Consider the following 20,263-nt stretch of genomic DNA (forward strand, 5'->3'; position numbering starts at 1 on the left):
CATACGGTCCCCGAGGGCGTTCAATCCAAAGCGCTCTGAGATCATACCAAATGGTAAAAGGCGCTCTACAAAAGCCCAATATCGTAAGAGAAATCGTGTAGGCCATGTATACTTTAGAGAGTTACTCTAAAGTTAAGAGATACTGTAAAAAGGTGGTGGGCATTGTGCAGCACTCATCTGTATGTGTGAAAAAAGGGAATGCCTGTGCTTAGGGACATCAGATGTACCCTACCCCCAAACATCAATAGATGGACAACAAAATAATTAATTGTTTACCTGCTGACTGGAAAAGCCCTACTGCTTTGAAATCCTTTCCCTCATGTATTTCTCTTCTAATTTCATCAAGACGCTTTATCAGCCATTTACAATTAACTTCACCTGGAATAGCTGAAGGTTCAAATTCCCCATTCTTTCAAATACACAGAGAATTGTCGGAATCAAAGTAAAGCACATTAAAGAGTGCCATGATTTGAATGAATGCTAAAAATAAAACAAATAAAAAAAGTGAATTTAGTATGCTCCAAGTATTTGTGAAATGTGTCTGTACCCAAAACCATTCATTTACAGTGGGCTTGCTATGGATGTTCCTGCCTGATGTGTCCCTATGTGTGATTGTAGCGTCTCTTGGTACTTGGCAACTTCCTACAAGACTTTCACCCATTGTGGCTTCAAGTAATTCCATCTGCTCGCTAATAATATTAGAGGTGGGTGTTCTCGAGAGGCAATACGTTCTTAACTGCAGAGCTCTTGTACCTAAAATGTTGTAGAGTAATTTTGTGTGTGTCCCTTTAAAAGACAAGCACCCGTTTTATTTCTTAAATGTAAATATCAACCATAATGAGTCCCAGTTGCAGACATCAACATGTGCAGGAAATTATATGGACCGGAAATAGGAGGGTATGAACGGACAGAACCCATGACCAAAATTATCTTTTCTGGGGGAAAAAAAAAGTAAATGTCACACTTTAGCAGGCAGGCCTTTGCTAACATGAACCGGGCACTATTCGCCAGAAGGGTCAGAAGGCCCCTCCCCCATAAGCATCGCTACAGTGCCATAAATGATGCACTACAGCTGAAATAGTGCAGCGCTCATGAGCAGTGAAAACATCTTGCAAAAAAGTCAGGCACATTTTGCAAAGGCATGGTTTCTCACAAATGCGCCATGGCCTGATACACGTAGATAGCTTATTACTTAGAGGGTTGGGTACATCTAGCTGAGGATGGCATGGACCTATGAATGTGGAACATTGTGGGGGCAATGGAGCAGCAACAGCGTTAAAGCCAGAGAGGGGTAGCCAATAGGAGCGTTATACCCTACTTGGCGATGGTTTGAAAGCATTAATGATACAGTACCAAAGAGTGCAGTGTCCTTTAATGGCAACAGTAACTCCACCCCCATTTTGTCAGTGCAAAAATTTACAGCACGTGCCATTCAGTTGTGGACTACAAATCCACATGGTGTAGGGTTATTGAAAGATGTAACACCTGTGCATATAACCCTGAAGCCAGGTGCAGTTCTGCCTAGGGGTGTCACGGTATGGATTTTCGGACGATATGATAACCTTCTTGCCAAGTAACAGTATACCACGGTTATCGCGGTATAGCACACATATTAAAGTAACTTTAAATAATACTTTGACACAGTGTTTTACTTTTCTTAACAGACTTACACCACAAACAAGAAGTCTTTTTTGTATATAAATGTGTTTTACTAGAAGTGACAGAAGTGGGCACTTTGTCTTTTAGGACTGTTAATTGGGAACACCAAACTCCTTTCTCCATTTACTGAGAACACTCTGGCCGCACTGAGTGCATAGCGAACACTGACTACATATCACCAGGGAAAAGAAGCCCTGTGCCCATGCTGGACAAATGTCTGAGCGAGAGTATAGGTAGGCCGGAACTTCATCCCTCCCCCGACCCAAGTCTATGGGGACTCTGTTAATATTTAAAAGAAAGCTTATAACAATGTTTAAGTGGTCATTTAGGGTTTCAGCTCCACAACTAGGCTGCTTTTCTTTGTTCGGAAATGCAGAGGACAGGTAACTTCCCTTGATAATCTACACACCACAAAATAAGGCACAGGGTGAGGCTGTGTCACTTCAAATGTATATTTGGTGGCAAAATATAAATCGCTCCAAAATGTGATCAATAATCACAGACCATTTTTACCCTGCTTTCAGCTAGTGGGTGTGGTGGGGCAGTGATACATTTTGAGATTATTATTCAAATTCATTGATAAAACCAGGGACTTCACCCATTGTAGTATGCATTAGAAAATACATTCTACATTATAATCTGTTACAATTTTGTGATCAGGTATGTGCTTGAAAAGGTACAAACTGCACCCTCTGAAACTGTGTGTACCCAAAAAACATATGCAGGCTACTTTTTCCAGATGTAGGGAATGGGGCCCCCCAAATAACTTGTTGAATTGGGCAATTGTGCATCTTCAACCAGATCCCAAAGCAAAACAGTTGGTAAATGGATAGTTCTTGGTAATCACTCGATCATCTCAAAAGTGGGGCCAGAGAAAGTGTGAATGCGCACAAACATTTTAAATTTTTAGTGCATGCTCTGTCACCGCCTCAGCCCCTGTGAAAACTGTGACATACTCTATTTACTAAAATTGTTCTGGAGGGACCTTGTGCAATCGCATACTTCTCTTTTGTGATGATCTGCAAGCCATAGAAGTAGGCTGTAGGCTTAACACCACTTCAGAAATTTCTGAGAAATGCAGACGTTTGTCATTTAAAAGGAACACAACATAGCTCATGATCGCTTATAAAGAAGCCTTTTTCAGTACGATTTGATTTATTTGGTATTTATAATGCACCAATACAGCAAATGGTGTTCTATTGGACTTTTCTGATAGATGTAAACTGATGGCATGCAGGTCTGAGCCACCCCCCCCCCCACATACCGTCATGCACATCAAGCCCACTCCAATGTAGACAAGAATGCTAGTTGGGCGACAGACGCAAAGAACTATTGTTAGGTTTGTCACCTATAGGACCATTCTTTTAACCTATATGCAGCACTTTACTCTGCAATGTTCACGTTCCAAACCTTGGCAACAGTACCGTGACTCACTGTACGGCATTTGCCCATACAAAGCAGCCTGCCACCGGACCACCACTCGACAGACCCTCCATGATATCGTGGCACAAAAATGCAAATTCTGCGGCAGACAATTGCATTTATTGCCGCATTTTCAATTGCCTGCTGGTGATTATTGAGGGGGTTGCGCTGCCTCTACTTCTCAGGGTTGTTGGTGTTGGCTGCACTCACAGCAAGGCTTGGGTGGGAGCAGTGGTGGTGTTGATCTTGTGGCTGGCGCTGCCACCGACGTCCAGGGTAGTGGTGTGGCTGGGGCGTGTGACGCTCCTTAGACCCATAGGTGATGGTGTTGGCTTCACTACCAGCAATGCATCCAGTGGTGGTGTTGGTTGTGGGGCTGGTGCTGCCTCTGTAGAACAAGATGGTAGCGTTAGAGCCAGCACAGAGCGCATGGGTGGAAGTGTTGGTGGGAGTGATGTCTGCTGAGAGAATGATTGGTGAGTGTGGTGCTTCCTCTTAAGGTGATGTTGGTTAGGCCAGTGCTACTGCTGAGGGCATGGTTTGTGGCAGTGGCACCGTCATGGGGGGCATGATTGGGGGTGGTGCAGCGTGTAAGGCCCTGGGCGATGGTGTTGGTTGCACTGGGCCCTGGGTGGTGGGGGTTTTGTTGCCAGTGGTGCTGGTGCAGCCACTGCAGTCCTGAGTGGTGGTGTTGATGGGTCCAGTTCTGACAGTGAGGGCCAGTGTAAAGTGCTAGAGTGAGGGTGTGTGTGATGGTGGCAGACAACAGGTACGTACGTTCAAAGATGTGAGTGAGTGAACATGCATGCTACACACCGGGAACAAGAGTGTGTACAAGTGTTTGAGAGGATGAGTGTGCGTGCAAAGGTGTGAGAGATTGTGAGTGCAATGGGAGTGTGTGTGCATGCTGAGCCAGTGTGAATGCTGAGCCAGTGCGAGAGTGCTCGCTTTTACAAGTGGACACGATGGAAGAGAAACAAGGGAGTCAAAATAAACACGGGCTAGAAAGCAGATGGGCATTCGGATTTGTAACAGGGAGTACAGTGAAAGGTTGAGAAAGTCGAAGGGGGAAGCAAGATGAATATGGGACAGTTGGGAAATAGATACTGGTGATATGGGAATAGAGACTTTGAGCAGGTAAACAGGGTGAAGTGAGGGCTACGGAAATTGCACAGAGGAAAGAGCCAATAAATTGCTGGTAATGGGATGGGCAGGCCTGGGGAGGGGGAGCTCACATAGGATGGAGGCAAAAAGGGACAAGGGGGCAGTTCAGTAAGGTGTCGTAATTGGCACATGGGGGGTCATATTGGCAAGGGGGGAGGTGAAGGGAAGAATGTGCGAAATAAATGGGAAAGGGTAGCTGAAAGAAAGGAAGTGGCAACACAGGGAATGGACAACACTGACAATCTGGGACCCTGTGTTCATGTGATAGAAAGGAGTAAGCAGGAGACTGTTAGAAAGAGAGAGGGTATGACTATGCAAAAGGATGAGGTGAGGGTGTGTGGTTGTAGGCTAGGCAGCGGCCGCAAGAGAATGTAAGAGATAGTCAGTGTTCATGTAAGGGTGCAAATGTGTGCATGCAATATTGGTGTGAGAGAAGTGCACGTGACGATGGAAGCGGCACATGGCGTCGGAATAGATCCACTGAGGAAAGGAGGTAGATGGGGGCTCAGATTGGCAACGGGTAGGAACACAGGAAACTGCAGGGTAAAAATGAGAAACGGTTTTAAAAAGAGGAAGAAAAAAGGAAAGGGTGGCGGATGAAAAGTTAAACGATGACAGGTAAACAAAAAGGGGCGAAAAGAGGGCAGGTGTAGCAGGCAGAGGAATAAACAAATAGAATTTTCCAGCAATATGATTTACAGGCCTGGGAGGGGCTGCTCACCTTTGACCTGTGTCAGCAGAGGTCTGCTGAAAACAGAGTCAAAGCAGATTCAGATTGAATACTTTCAGTTATTCTCTGAAAGTTGTTGACATTGACGGGTATTTTATTTCCGTAGGCAGCCGTTCATTCGTATTTAGAATGCACTGACAACCTTTATGTTGAAGTGTCGGAGTGTGTAATTTAAGAAATATGGCAGGGGTTTTCCCCATAAACTCACACACTCTGACTTGCTTCATTGGTGTAAATAATTTACCAACGTCTTTTTCAAGGTGACCACATACAAGTTTCAAACCATGGGAATTTTAGGCTGGATTACGTCCGAAATGTGTGGCCGCTTAACCTTTCAAATAAAAGAATGTGTCCACAGTGCTGCCTTTCAGAGTACATGAAGTAGCACTGAATTTCAAATGAAGCTGGGCAGGCAGATGCTAAACACGGCAAGCAGTTGTTAACCCCTCAATCTCCAGAGAGCCTGGAGGGGAATGTTTGATGTGTACATTTTCGCAGCCATTCACATGTTTAGCAGGAGTAGCGGCAAGCAGCTGATTTTGCGATTTTATTGCAAATCACAAAATCGCTATAAAATGAAGTCTGACTCGAGAGCTTTTGCACTGAAGTGCTTTTACAAAGTTTGCTGCAGGACAGGAGCTAATGTCTTTTGTGGCGTGTTCAAAAGGCCTGGACCAAATTGAAACTTTTATGATCCTGCTAGCAGGGTGGTTGCTATGCAAAGGGCCTGGCTGTCTGTCTCTTTCACTAAGCTACGAAAGAAAAACAAAATGGGGAAAAAAAAACCTTCAACACATACCGGCTCTGAACATGACGATTTGGGATCCCGAGCCCCACTCCTTGGACAACCCTTTCCGCATTGCACATGGGAGGCTTTTTACGCAGAACGTGTTTATTTTTGTATGGAAGATAAAAGCACAGTGCTAGAGGGCCCATGCAATGCATATTTCACTGGATCTTTCAATGCATTTTTTACTGGAGCCTCGTGACTGCAGCTTCGACTTTGACACAGGGTGATCTGTCTTGCTAAGTGGGGGTGCTAGCTTACTGGAAGGTGCGAGGCAGCTGCATGCAATCTAAACAAAATAACAAAGTGCTCAGAACTTTCACTGTCTGTGTGGACAGATCTGTTGCCTTTTAAACAAACAAAACTGTGCTTTGATGCTGAACACACGGTAAACCGGTATGGACAAGGTCAAGGTTATTGTGATTAAACGAGGAGATTCATGGTAATTATACCGGTATACCGGTGTACCGTTACACCCCTAGTTCTGCTCAGGATAAGACAATATGTTATGTTATGTTACCTGGACTTGTAAAGCGCACAGTCGCCCAAGGGCATCATGGCGCTGGTGAGGAAGCTGCCGAGCAGGAAGAACAGTGGTAGCCAGAGAGCTAAAATAGAGTTGTTTTCAGGGCTTTCCTGAAAGCCAAATGTTTATAGGTAGACTTGAGTAGCAGTGGGATGGTGTTCCACAGCCTGGCCGCAGCAATGGAAAAAGCTCTGCCACCGAGTCTTTTCCCGGTTGTACCTAGGGACCACCAAGAGGTTGGTGGTCGAGGAGCGAAGATTGCGTTCCGGGATATATCGGACACATTTGGTTTGAAGAAACTCAGCTCCTAGGCCCTGGATTGCCCGGTGGACAATACACAGTGACTTGAACTTAACTCGCTGAGCCACTGGAAGCCAGTGAAGTTGGCGAAGCACTGGCGAGATATGTGCTCCATAGGGAGAGCCTGTGGCCAGTCTAGCTGCCAGGTTCTGCATGCGTTGGAGACGCTGGAGAAGGCCCACCGGCTGAGAGAGGTACAGGGAGTTGTAATAGTCCAACCGTGAGAGGACTAATGTAGCCACCACAGGAGGGCGCATAGCTTCTGGGATCATAGGGAGGACCCTCTTAAGTACCCTAATCTGGTGGTGGGCGGATTGGCAGACCGCTGAAACCTGATTTGACATGGACAGAGATGTGGAAAGAATGACCCCTAAGTTCTTTACTTTGTCCACTGGACAGGGCAGGGGGCCCAAAGAAGTAGGCCAAAAAGCAGGGGTCCATAGTGATGGGCTGGGAGGACAACCCACCAACATCACCTCCGTTTTATCGCCATTGAGCTTGAGCCACTGTCAAGAGAGGCGGAGGAGGGCATAAGAAAAACAATACAGACCCTACTGATATGGGGTTTATCATGCCATCTACGTCCCCGTGTAACACAGCAATATATGCAGTTAAAAAACAACAGGTGGCAATTGGAGAATGATCCAGGACTTGCACCCCCTAAATGTTGTGGTACAGAAAGATTCTCCAGTAGTTCTGAATCCTGTGGCAATTTTATGCAGCCTCCCAAAAGAAGCCACATATTTCACTGTAGTGGATCTGAAAAATGCATTCTTCTCGATTCCACTCCATCCGGAGTTGAGGGATCTAACGGCATTTATGCAGCTTCAAATGAGGTTCGAACACACTAGATTAGCTCAGGGGTACTGTGGGAGCCTGAGTATATTTAACAGTATGCCGATCTTGAGAACATTCAGGTGCCTAGCACGATTATCCAGTACGTGGACAATCTGCTAGTGTGTAGTGATAGTGAACAGCATTGCCGAAGGGACTCCATTGCACTCCTGCATTTGTTTGCCTGTAAGGGGTACAAAGTTGATAAGGCTAAATTACAATGTTGCCAGCAGGAAGTAATCTATTTTGGGCCTTTACATATCAGTGAATGGGAAAAGGATGCTACCCGACAGGGCAGCGCAATACGTGCCACCCAGAGATATACCTCAGTTAAAGGGATGCAGAGGTTTCTGGGCCTGTGTAAATACTGCAGGGCCTGGATTCTGGATAATACGCAGCATACATAAGGCCACTTTTACAGGCCCTGAGGGAAGCACAAAAAACAAAGGTTCACAAGTTACAGTGGACGGCAGAAATGATTAAACAGTTTGAAGATTTAAAATAAGTCATTAGTTCGGCACCCGTACTGACCACCACGGATTTCACACATGAAGTCTATTTGTTTTCACATTCTGATGTTCAGCTTATGACAGCAGTGTTGATGATAAAAAGCACTATGGGCCACAAGCCATTGGCCTATTATAGTGGTACTCTGGATGCAGTGATAGCAGCTGCTGCCTTTGCTATAGAGAAAAGTTCTACAATCGTAATGGGGTGTTCAGTAACGTTTTATGTGGAACATTCTTAGTTTGCCTTTCTAGAAAAGTCCAAATCTACCCTGACTACGTAAAGGTTGTCAGCATATCAGGTTATCATCTCTAAACCCCATATTCATGTTGTTAGGTGTAAGACTGTGAATCCTGCCACTTTTTTAACAGACATGCCTTTTCCACTTTCTTTTAACAGACATGCCTACTACAGAGGACCTGACGGCGCACGATTGCGCCACATATGATGGGGAGGAAGATGATAACCCCAAAGCAAGGGATTGTGCATTGACAGAGGGTGAGATGCTTTTAGTTGATGGGTCATCCACAATTGGTCAGAAGGATGGACAGAGACAGACAGGGGCAGCAGTGGTACGTCTTGAGGGAGGGGAGTACAAGACGGTGGTCATGAGAAGTTTGCCTACCCACTATTCTGCATAAATATTCTGGAAATCCGCTGGCGGTATGAGCAGTTACGAAAAGGGTGTAAGCAATCTCTGACAGATCTGTTATGGAGGCAAAAGGACTAGGTTAAGATAGGGATGACCCAGGAACTGCTAGCTGTAGCATTTGAACATCACAACCCGTCCCACAGCTCGAAACAACACGTAGCCGCAGACATACAGGACGACTGGTTCACACCAAATATCCAGAAGAGCATCACAGATATGGTCGTCCATTGCACCACATGTCAATGTTTTAGTACAGGGATGACACTACGAACACTATGGGGCACTTTGCCCCGCACTACTGGGCTGTTCCGTGAATTACACATAGATCACGCTGATATGGGTGAGCGTTGTAATAGATCTAGATACCTCATTGTGGTGGTCTGTCCCTTCTCAAGGTGGGTGGAAGCAGGGCCATGTGTGCACCCGGACGCCAGGTTTTCCCGCGATGTGGTGTGAGCGAGGTTTTGAGGTCAGATAATGACACACATTTCTTCAATGCATTATTCCAACACGTTGCAGCACTACTTGGCATCAAGCATCGGATGTGTTTGATTTATCACCCACAGGCCAATGGCATTGTGGAGAGAATAAATGGCCTCCTTAAGAGCAAGTTATCTAAATTGTGTAAAGAAAAACTGGGTGTACTGTCTGCCCGTTGCCCTTTTTAGTTTACGCACGCAGCAAGTAAAGACCATCACCTGTCACCTCACGAGGTGGTTACTGGCTGGCGTATGCATAACTCCATATGCCCTGTGAGAAGGGTTTCTGATGTACATAGGACTGCAGCGGTGTTCGGAGAGAATTCAGGGAATATTTGACGACACTAACTTGGGCTATTCAATTTTTCTCCCGACAGACTGCACCTCCCAGAAGCGTGACTACAGAGGCGCCCGATGCTGCACAGACAACGCGGACAGATCATGAGCATATAACGACTCAACCACTGCTCCCAGGGGATTATAGTTACCTTCGCAAATTTTGTGCACCAGTGGAACAATCCTTGGTTCAAAGGACCGTACGAGGTGGTGTTTTGTACCCCCTTGCGGTCAAAATAAAAGAGATGCGCTACTGGGTCTACCTTTCTGACGTTCTTGGGGCACTTCCAGAAAGCACAGTGGTGCATCATTTGTCTTAAAACAAAGGGTATCAGTACCTGTGCCCAGAGTACCTTACCGACCTGTCCAGAGGAGACACGGGTGTGGTGGCACTTCTGAGTGGCCGGCCAAACCTAAGTTGCTAGCACCGCATTTGTCTTTTTTCTGGGAGCGTTTTCTCTCTTTTCCTTCTCCCTCTCTCACTGTTTCTCTTTCTCTCTCATCCCTCTTGTTCCCTTCCGTTTCTATTTTCTTTTTGTACAGTGTACGTCTTGTACATCGCTCCCTTTTTAGTTGTCTTGTGTGTCTGTGCTTCTATTTCAGAAAAGAAGAAGATGGACGTGACTAATGTACATAGTTTGTTAAGTAGGGACCCGAGGCATAGAGACACAAATGAGAGGTTGTGGACATATATCTATTATTGTGGGTCAGTACTTGCTGGAGGACTGTGTGTGACTGTACTACTGGGAGTGTATTGGTAGCAGGGTATTATAGGGGGAGGTCTAATAAAGGGGGAATGGGGCAAATAGGATTGTATATTACCCAAATGGAATGATACATATAAATGTTAATAACACGAGTGCAGTTACATATATCTGTACTAATGCGAACACCAATAATAATGGAAATGGATTTAATGACTCCAATATGCAGGTTACGTCTGTGAAGGAAGCAGAGAGCAAGTTGTTTACAATAAGTAGGGGATTGTCTGTCACTACGGAAAGGTAAAATGGTATTTCTGACAGTGGTACTAAAGTGGTCATCCTTCAGAATGTGTATAGAAGAATGAAAAGAGAGGTAAGCCGAACATATGACACGTATCAAGGGTTGGGCTTTGATGTGATCAAGGATATTTGTCACCCCAAATTCTCTAATTCATGGTACTCTGATAGCAGTGGTGTGGGGAGAAATGCTGTGAATGGGAGCTGTTATGTATGTTCACTCATTCCACACGCGTCAGGGGGTCTCAAGGTGTTAATGCCACAAGCAATCCCAATTATAGAGGCACAATGGCTGGTTAATCTTGCGCTATGCAGAATAAAAGGAACATTCCAGGCATATAGGGCCTCATCGCGAGTTGGGCGGTAACGCCGGCGCTAATAGCCCTACCGCCGACCCCCCAGCGCTAATAGCACCAGATCACGGGTTCGGCGGAACGGGTTTTGCCCATTCCCCATTGAGCCCATTTAGGAATTCCCCATTCCCCATTGGGCTCAATGGGGAAATTACGCGCTCATACCGCCGGCGGATTTCCCGCCGGCGGTAAGAGTGTGAAATTCCGGCAGATTTCCTCCCAGCTCAGAGCTGGGGAGAAATCCACCAAGGCCATGATCGGGCGGACCCTTAAATACGGCGGTAATAGCGCTACCGCCGCATTTAATGGTTACCGCCAGACTCGTGATGAGGCCCATAGTGTGGAACTGCAAATGGTGGGCCCGGATTTTGTAAAATGCACTGATGACCCAAGAAATATGAAGTGTGTTGAGTTACCTTTTCTGATGGTGAAGGGGCGGTACTATCAATAATAATTGGGAGGGCAGCACACTACCTTGCTTGGCAGAAGGACTGGTAACATACAGCAAGGAAAGAATAGCACGAGTGGTCAACTTCTGTGTGCAAATATGGACAGAGGATATCACAGAGCTGATGTGTATTGCAACAAGGGAAAAGCTGGTGCAAGTGCACAAGGAAGAAAAATATAGACTCTGTTTCCGCTGCAAAGGTACAGTCTTTGTCGGCACAAACAAACATGGTAATAAAACTCTCTTGATCACAGACATGAAGAAAGGAACGGCGGCGCTGATGGATTATTACTAGATCTGTGGGCGATGAGCTAACATGCACCTCCCAGCATCATGAAGGGGCTGTTATTCGTTTGCCACATTGCATTCAGTGCTATTAGTAATCCCGGAAGAACACCTGAAGGGAAGAGAGCTGCCTACAGAGGGGCCAACGAGTTTCCCCACAGTGCAGAATGAAGATAGGAGCTTGCTGCCCATGCAAGAGCCCCATATCCACTTAGGGAAAGGACAATTCCAGCAACCGCAGAGGAGGAAAAGATCAAATAACATTTCTAAAGACTCTTCTACATTGCTTGCTGAAATGCCAGTAGAATACAGACTTTTTAGTTCAGCAGAATCATTTTATGCCTCTTTACTGAGTGCAGACGGCAGCCAATGCCAAAAGGCTGCAAATCTTGAGGTGGGAACTGGTCCAGCTCGTGAACGACACAGAGAATGGGTTCAACGTGATCAAGGTCGAGTTGCGGGCGTTAATACTTATGACAATGCAGAATTGCTGCCCATGGCTTGGGTGTTCGTATGAAGGAGGAGGGAGGAATTCAGGACAGTGATTGGCTGAATATGATATTTGACTGGGCCCCATCGTGGCTAGGAGAAATCGCGAATATGCTAATGCCCATTATTGTGTTCATCCTGGTCATTTTATGCACTTGTCAGCTGTTTCTTCGATGCTGTGCACTGGGGCACCCGATAGCGCAAGAGTGATGGTATCAATTGTGGGTTCAAAAGCACCTTGTGAAACAAAAAACATTGAAGTACAAACCAATGTCCCACACGATAATTTCCCCACCCCATGATTCAGAAAATTACACATAGGCTTGGGTGGACCTGGCGGGGGAGGGGATTGTATTTACATGACTTGTTCACCTGAAGAGTATGCGCATAGTGGGGAGAGTGTTTGCGATCAGTGTGCAGGGCGTGAGTGCCAGTAAAAAGGAATAAGCCGTATGTGGATGTAGAAACTGGGGAGTGGGAGGGCAGAACTAATACAGAATTTGTTACTGTAGAAGTAATGAGAAAAGGGGGAATGTTGGGACAGGGCAGGCCCGCAGCTCCTAGGCACTTTAAAGTAAGGCGAGACCCATTTCAGGCACTGTGATGAGCCAGGGGGAGGGGGCACAGTGAGAGGGACGCCTTTCCGTCTAGCAGGGCTCCATGATAATATAACCAATTATAGTGTAATCATATGGTGTGGCCCAAGGTGAGGGTGGCATCCCTATGTTGCATAGGTATAAATATCCATAGGAAGAAGAGTAGGCGTGCGTAGTAAATGCGGCATTACATGCACTAGGCCCAAATCCACAAGGCCACAGAAATCTGCAGAAATGCCCCGAGCTCCCATGAGGGCAGTTTGCACCTCCACCCGCCACACTGTTTACTCATTGTCCTTGAAAGTGTTGCAAAGAAGTGTCTTTCATCCAAGAGGAATGTGCCCTACAAGGCCACGATCAGAGGTCAGAGCCTGGTGTGCATGTTATCGCATTTTGGCCAATGCATAACCCGGCCCATTCCAGATTGACCACGAGTTATAACCCATATAACTGACTAAACCCTAACATCCCCGAATTCCATGACACCAAGCACCCACCCTTTGATCACCAACCCCAAAGAAACAAGTCCTGAAATGTTCAAATAGGACAATCATGTGATTTGTATTGCAAGGTGTTCGGAGGGAGAAATTATAGTTCAACACGAGGGCAGAGACCTTGGGGCCGGATGGCGTGGAGGGAGTGAGTGAAATGTGTGTGTTAAGGTTAGAGTGTCCTGGAACTTCGTGTGTGTCCGTCTTAAGGCCTGCCAAGTGCACAGTATGAGTGATAAACAAGCTGCACAGTAGAAGTATAATTAATTTGTTTTCTGAACTTCAACATGAGAAGAGTAGCCCTGCAGCACCCACGTGATGGAAGACGGACGGACTGCGCCCAATAAACTGCCATCCCATATGGATAAAAGCAGCACCTGTATAGGGTCCATCCAATGAGCCGTGCTGGTTTTTACTGTATGTTGCGTCACTATGACGCTGTGTACCTTTAAAAGTTTCTGCTTGTACCTCACTTTGGCAGAACGTTTTTAGCAGCAGAGTTATTTGCTGTTGCTCATCTGTGTGGGAGATTAAACTTGTTATACTTACAAGATCCTTACAAGATCGACTGGGGCCTTTTGTTAGGACATTTTACTATTTAATGTTCAACTCACTGTTTGCAACAGTGTACACTTGTGCAAAGAGATATAACACAGTTGTATGTTGCATTATCAGAAATTCTATGTTCTTTTGTATTAAGTCCTTTCAGGAATCATGTTATTCGGAACTTTGCTATTTTGAATTCTGTGAACTTGGAGAATTTCTTGTTTTTTGCCTTATGACTTTTGTTTTTGAATTATATGTTTTAAAACAAGCACTGAGTTTATGGGATTTTGAATATGTCTCATTGAATGCATTAAGAATTGCGATTGGACTCCTTTGTCTAATCTCCATTTTTTGAAAGTATACATTGACTATAAAGTCACACTCTCTGTGAAAGGAGTGAGTATCAACTGAATTGTTGTGAATTACTTAGGGATATTGGTCTATATCCCACAGGAGTGCTTGTAGAGGTTGCCTGTTGGCAGACAACAGGTCTTGTTTTTGTTCGTTGTTGCAAGCCGAGAGTGGCCGTGGGGCTACTCTCCTCTTAGCACCTGAAATAAATGACTACTACAGAACTATGAAGGAGTATATACAGACATTGAATTGTGACTATTACCAATACATAGTAGTGCCCCCCATACCCCAGCTTTGTTATTTTGCATAGTACACAAACCATAGTAAGGTATGCATACAAATATATAAAGGCTTACATATATTTATATATTTGTTTGCGTACCTGACTATGGTTTGAGTACTTTTTAGGCCACACCGATCCTGCAAGCCACGCCCCAAAATGAGCCCCCCTCGATTTCTTACCCAACTTAAAACCCTGTATATATTGTTTCTCTCCATTCTGGATCATGCCTCCCCTCAGGCATGTGGCAGCAAACCCCGGGGGTGCACCCCACAGATTGAAGACCTCTGCCTACAGTATGGCTAGTTTTAAGGCGGCTGGCAAGACTACATAGTGGTCTGCATTTTAACTATATACTAGCATAGTATACATGAACATGCAGGCATCTAGTCAGTTAGAGAACACATGGAAATTAAGGAACTCTGTCCTATACAGGCACGGGTGGCGAGGGGGGAGGTGGAAATCAAGAAATCTTGTGGTACAGACAGACTCTGGCCTGTACAGTTCCATGCACAGCCTGGCAGCACTGAGCGGTAAAGTTAGGCACATCTCCCTGCAATGTACGAATCAGAACCCCTCACCTTGTAAAGACAGTGAAGTTACAGAAATCTTGGCAAGGGAACTTCATGCCATAGCGCTCTCCCCTCCCCGACCGCTGATCCGGCCGCTGCTCTTCATCCAGAGCTCCGGGCTGCCGCTGAACTCGTCCCCGCTCCGGTGGCGACATATATATATCACCCTGACGCATCGAAGCCCGCGTGAGCCTGTTCAGCAGTGCAGAAAAAGAAGCAAGCATGCGGCTGTGGTAAAATTGTGATCGACATGAGGCTTAATTTCCAACTTGGCGAGTTCATTGCTGTTCAAACAGTGAAAGTGTCACAGTTAAGGGTGAAGAAAGATGGGTATACACTGTCCAGTTTTGCAGAAAGCCTGTGAATGCAGAAAAAAAGCCACTCCCATTTGGAGGTGGAAAACATGCAAGTAAGCTTACTAAACAATAAATCCAACTTTCTGGCACCTGGATTTGAAAAAATATATATCTGTCCTAAATGCCCCCGATGTGCGCAGCACGGCCATAAACTACTTCTGTTTGGGGGTGGGGGGAACCGGGGATGGGGATAATACTTATCAGCTAAGCAGACACACAGAGATCCGCTGTTGCTGTAACCAAAATCAAAATAGGAAAAACAAACCCACCAGCACCTAATTATACCTAGCACTTCGGAACATTTCCGAGATGTATACGCGCCTTATAAATACACAATAAAAAATAAATACCTGCTCGTGCACGGTATAGGGTCCTCCTCATTCCACGATTCTCTTCCTTAGCACGTGGACGTCCTACGTGAAACGTCACAGCGATATCGGCATTTCAGAAATACGCGTGGAAAACGTCTTCACGTTGTAAAGGCATTTCAGAAAGTGTCGGCACACTTTTAAAGAAACACTCAATGCTATCGGGTCTCCACGGGACTTTAAAGGTGTATTTCAAGTGATAATGAAAGCAACATAAGGCCCCCTCACCCCTTTTACCAAACGCCCCTTTTCTGTTTCCAGGCCGCATCAGGTGAGTGAATCAATTGTATATGCACTTCTTTTAGCATCCATTAACTTAGATCATTTTACACCTTTGTTATATTGGTAAGAGAGTCATTTTGAAACCTCTGGAAATGAACGTTGAATAGGCTGCAGCTGAAGCTGTATTTCGTTGTATTGTACTTATCATATGTCGAAATGAAAAGTACGTGATTTTCTAAACATCTGGTTTGGACAACCTGTTGTTGATATCGTAGACAAGGTAGCTGCCCCTAAGTTCATTTACGGTACACTGCAGGCTCTGTTTATGCTCACAGACGCAGTAACAGTTGTGATTCTCTTTATACATATCTGCGACGGTGTTCTGTAATATTTGGTATCCCATACCGATCTGGTATTCCCCCGTCTTCGGCTGTCTTCGTAGATCGCAGACCAAAGTAGGAGAGTTCCGAGACTCGGTATGGGGTACCAAATGTTGCACAACACCGGCATAGCGCCAGAGTTCCATATTGTCCAGTCAGGGGAGTATCCAGCATTGCAACATGGGGTGGGGGACAGCCATGGTTAAACTCCTGCTACTTTCCCCTCAAATGCAGTGCACGCAATTCCAGGTTGTCTCGTCCGCGCCCACAAACTGCCTGTTGTGGGCTGCCCCCGGTCTCCGGGGCAGCCCACTGATGCCGTCGGGATCACCCGACATGGCGGGTGTGCTGAGGGCGCTCCGCTGATCATTAGTAGGGGAACACCCTACAGCGCCCGGGTCACTGGGCGCAGTCCGCACAGTGTGGGGGGGCTCACCCCCAGTTGCCTGCAGCCGCGGCTCCAAGGGGACTCGGGCTGCGCTGTACACAAGGCCACGACCACGTGGGGATCACCCCAGACACAAAGCACAGACCCGAGTTGCCACTTCCTGGGGCTCTGCTGCTCTGCCCTCGCAGCGCCAGCAGAGCCCCTTTTATTAAGTGAGCGTCATGACAGTCATGATGCTCATGTCAGAATAAACACTAGACCACCACACAACATCCCTCCTTTATTATAAACAAACAAAATCAAACCCACCGCAATCATTAACCACGCTACTGGGTTCCGCTTGGTGCCTTCTAGTCCACGCACCAACTGTGCCCCTACATCATCACAGCAAACATCTGGTGCATTCCAGTCTGCGCACCACCTAAGAGCCACTAAAAACTCAAACATTTTAACACTGCAAAACAAACAGGTGTGTTCCAGTCCGCACACCACGGGGCCCGACGACGGGCTCCTATGACGCAGAAGATCCCGGGATCAAACTGGCCATCGGTGCTGCTGCAGGACAAGAAGAATATATTCCTCCTCCCCCATATCATACAGTACTTTTCGGGGCCCTTCCGCCACCTGGGCCGCTGCCGCCTTGGGGGTCCTTCTCCCCTTTTCCACGTCCCCCCCCCCGATGTCCCCACCATGCTTGCTGGGGCTAGGGCGATGCACACCCGTGCAAAGTTATCTCCTTTCCCGCACCTTCCACAGATCTGTCCTATCGCCGGCCAGTCCTGTGGGTGTGGAAGATCCCACCCACACTGATGGCATATTGTGGCATTGGGGTCTCTCCTTGGCCAGTCTCCCCTCCTCATCACTCTTCCTCCTGGCCACCTGCCGACAGCGGCCACCTCCTCAATCTTCACTCGCTGCATGGGGACCTCCATCTTGAGGTGGTGTCTAGAGGAGTCCATGACCGAAGCCCGCACCTCCGCCAGTTCCTGGGCCCGGCCAAGCTCTAATATTTGATCGAGGGTCAGCTGTGGGTCCCTCAGAACCTGCTTGCGCAGTTTGGTGGAGCTGCAGCCTTAGATGATCTGCACCCGGATTTCGTCCTCCTCGAAATTCCCCAGGGCACAGGACAGTGCAATGCCGCAGAGCTTCCCGTGGAATGCATCAAGGCTTTCCCCTTCCGCCTGCCTCGCACACCTCATCCTGAACCATTCATAGTCCCTGTTGACCATGGGTCTGAAATACTCGTTCAGGGCTGCGATGGCTGCATCGTATGACTGATCTCGGGGCCTTAATGTTTTGAACAGCCTCTGAACGGCCAGTCCAGCTGAGTACAGGAGTATTGGGCGTTTGGCTGCTTCTTTGATCTCCATTGCAGCGAAGTACAACTCCAGGTTCTCCACCCAGGCCACCCACCGGGCCTCCAGACTTGCCAGCACACCCAGGACATCGAAATGGGGTATTGGAGCCAGCTGACCCCGACATACCCCCTCGTCATCTGACATGCCGAGTGCTGTTGGGGATGCCGGATGCAGTCACCGTTGTTGAGGGGTGCCTGCCGTTGCTGGGCTTCAAGCAGCTTGATCCTTTGGAGGCGTCCACCTGCTCCTTCGGGCAACCGCTACCCCTGGGAATGTGGATGGGAGCAGAGGTGTCACGGTTCGCCCGTCCTCCTTATGGTACCCCTGAGCCCTTGCTCCCTTCTTCCAGGGATATTCTTGCCGAGCGGGGTGACAGAAGAAATGTCTCAGCTTAAATGTCCACCCCCCTGGGCTTGCACGTTCAAACCTCTTACGGGCGCCTCTGACACCCACTGGTTATTTACCCCAGTGGCGCCACCCTGCTCCTCCGCCCCTCAGGGGCGCACGAGCACTCGCTACCCCTTGAGCCTTAAACAGATGCAGGCAAAGGATGTGTTGATGAGGCTGACATTCTGCCGTTATATTGCCTCCCCTGTGAACAAAAGGAGACCGTCACAGCTGTCCCATGTGCTGCACACCCGTTGTTCTGGGGGCACAAGATGAGTCCCTTTCCTTTGTCTTGGGGCTACACAGTGATGAGGCCCGCCACTTTCTTTGTGTAGAGCTGCTGCTCTCCCTCCCCACGCGGCTCCAGCCACGCGGATGCCCCCAGACTCAAATGAGGCCGCCTGGGTGTGCCTGCGGCTCCTTGCCATGCGTCTCCTCCGTAGGCACCAGGTGACCCATGTGCAGTTGTCGGTACGCGGTCCCTGGGTCACTCGCAGCGCAGCGCCCCTCCTTGCCGCACAGCGAGGAAAAACGGACCAAAACACATTCGTGGCCTTTCCTTCCTTTCAATGCAAGCCTTTTCACCAGTCGGCAGCCCGGGCTCAGCGGGTGTGGCCCCCGCTCTGGTGGATCACGCCGTTGCGGGCCGGAGCACCAGGCCCCGCCCCCTTCCTTTGTTCTCGGGCAGGGCACCCGCACCGTGCTCCTATCACAGGGCCGCCGGCTGCGGCCATGTCCGCGGGTCCTTTCGCTCGCCTGCGGTGAACACCACCGCATTTTAACACAACCAAAAAAAAAACACAGAATCATTACAAATGCAGGGAACTCATCTATTAGAGCTCTGTCCAGGCGCGCTGGGGCAAAATACATGTACATCAACTAATTTGCATATGGATTGCACCAACAGGCATTACTTCACAGAAAGCACATCGCAAGGAGTATCATCAGTCTTTGATAATTGGAGGCGCCATGCAAGTGACTTAAAAATAAGCTGCAATAAGTAAGCCAAGTGGCAAATAATTTTGTGGTGCAAAATACCTAAATTGCACTGTTATATGTGGAGCAAGTCAGGCTTTTTAAAAAAAATAATAGCATCATATATTAACACATAAGCTTTGAAGTGAATCATTTACAGAGCTGCAGATAAAACAGTCTGATTTCATGATCTGCCCAGGATCACACACTTTGGTTAATAGTGAAACCGGGATGTGGACTGTTTAAGCAACTGAGCACATCTTCACAGTTTTAGTTTATTTATATATTTATTAATGTTTCCCTTTGCATTTCATGTGCTTAAATAATACTTAATTTATATCAATGCCTTGGAAGCAAAGCACATTACATAACAAACTTCCCTTTCATTATTAACTTTACACTATACATCATTATAGAAATATGTTGCGCAATAAGAGGATGGATTTGGTTTTATTCTCCCCATCCTGCATGCAATAGCATCATACAGATTAATGTGAGCATAACAAATCCCCCTTGGGTAAAGCCGTACTCATTATTTCATAAAGCCTGCAGCATTATGCAACCGTCTCACACCTGATCACTCCCTCCCATGCACGTTTCTAAAGGGACAAAAGTCCCTGCTAATAGTCCACCCTCCCTCCAATCAGTGCCTAATGGTTCACATTGAAATGCTCTGACACAGAGCAACTTGTGAGCCCCTCTGCTGCTGCCTGGAGCTCCTTGGGACATTGACCTGGCAGAGGTTTCGGAAAGGGTAAGGTGTCTTGCTGCCAGGACAATTACTGTGCTGAGCAGGAATTATTCAGCACACATTGTCCTGCCAGGCGGACACCTTTCCCGTTGGGCACCCTCATTGAGGTGCCGAACAGGAGAGGTGGCCCACTGACGAAAGTCCCGGGCAGGCTCTCAAAAGAGCCTGTGGGGTGGCAGCGTGCCCCACCTCCCCCAACCCTTGGCTCGGTATGCCACTGTTATTTGATCAGTCAGCTGAACTGCATTGAGTTAAATGAAACTTAGT

General features: G+C 47.2%; 1 protein-coding gene and 2 long non-coding RNA genes across 3 annotated transcripts in view; 2 read left to right on the forward strand and 1 right to left on the reverse strand.

The window, feature by feature from the left end:
• Positions 1 to 2,782: 2,782 nt before the first annotated feature.
• LOC138581951 (uncharacterized) lies at positions 2,783 to 14,986 on the reverse strand. Its single transcript, XR_011304900.1, has 2 exons — positions 14,821 to 14,986; positions 2,783 to 3,469 (listed from the first exon to the last, which is right to left on the reverse strand). It is a non-coding gene; the product is annotated as an uncharacterized lncRNA (long non-coding RNA).
• Positions 8,104 to 9,649, forward strand: LOC138581950 (uncharacterized). The gene is made up of 2 exons (XR_011304899.1): positions 8,104 to 8,427; positions 9,438 to 9,649. It is a non-coding gene; the product is annotated as an uncharacterized lncRNA (long non-coding RNA).
• A 694-nt stretch (positions 14,987 to 15,680) lies between the features above and the next one.
• Positions 15,681 to 20,263, forward strand: part of GAA (alpha glucosidase) — a 752,056-nt gene continuing 747,473 nt past the window's right edge. Inside the window, exon 1 of the mRNA XM_069655240.1 lies at positions 15,681 to 15,806. The gene's annotated coding sequence lies outside the window, so the exon portion shown is untranslated. The remainder of the gene's footprint in view (positions 15,807 to 20,263) is intronic.

This window comes from Ambystoma mexicanum, chromosome 3q (assembly GCF_040938575.1).
Source record: "Ambystoma mexicanum isolate Mex_15411 chromosome 3q, UKY_AmexF1_1, whole genome shotgun sequence".
In the NCBI taxonomy this organism is placed as follows: Eukaryota; Metazoa; Chordata; class Amphibia; order Caudata; family Ambystomatidae; genus Ambystoma; species Ambystoma mexicanum.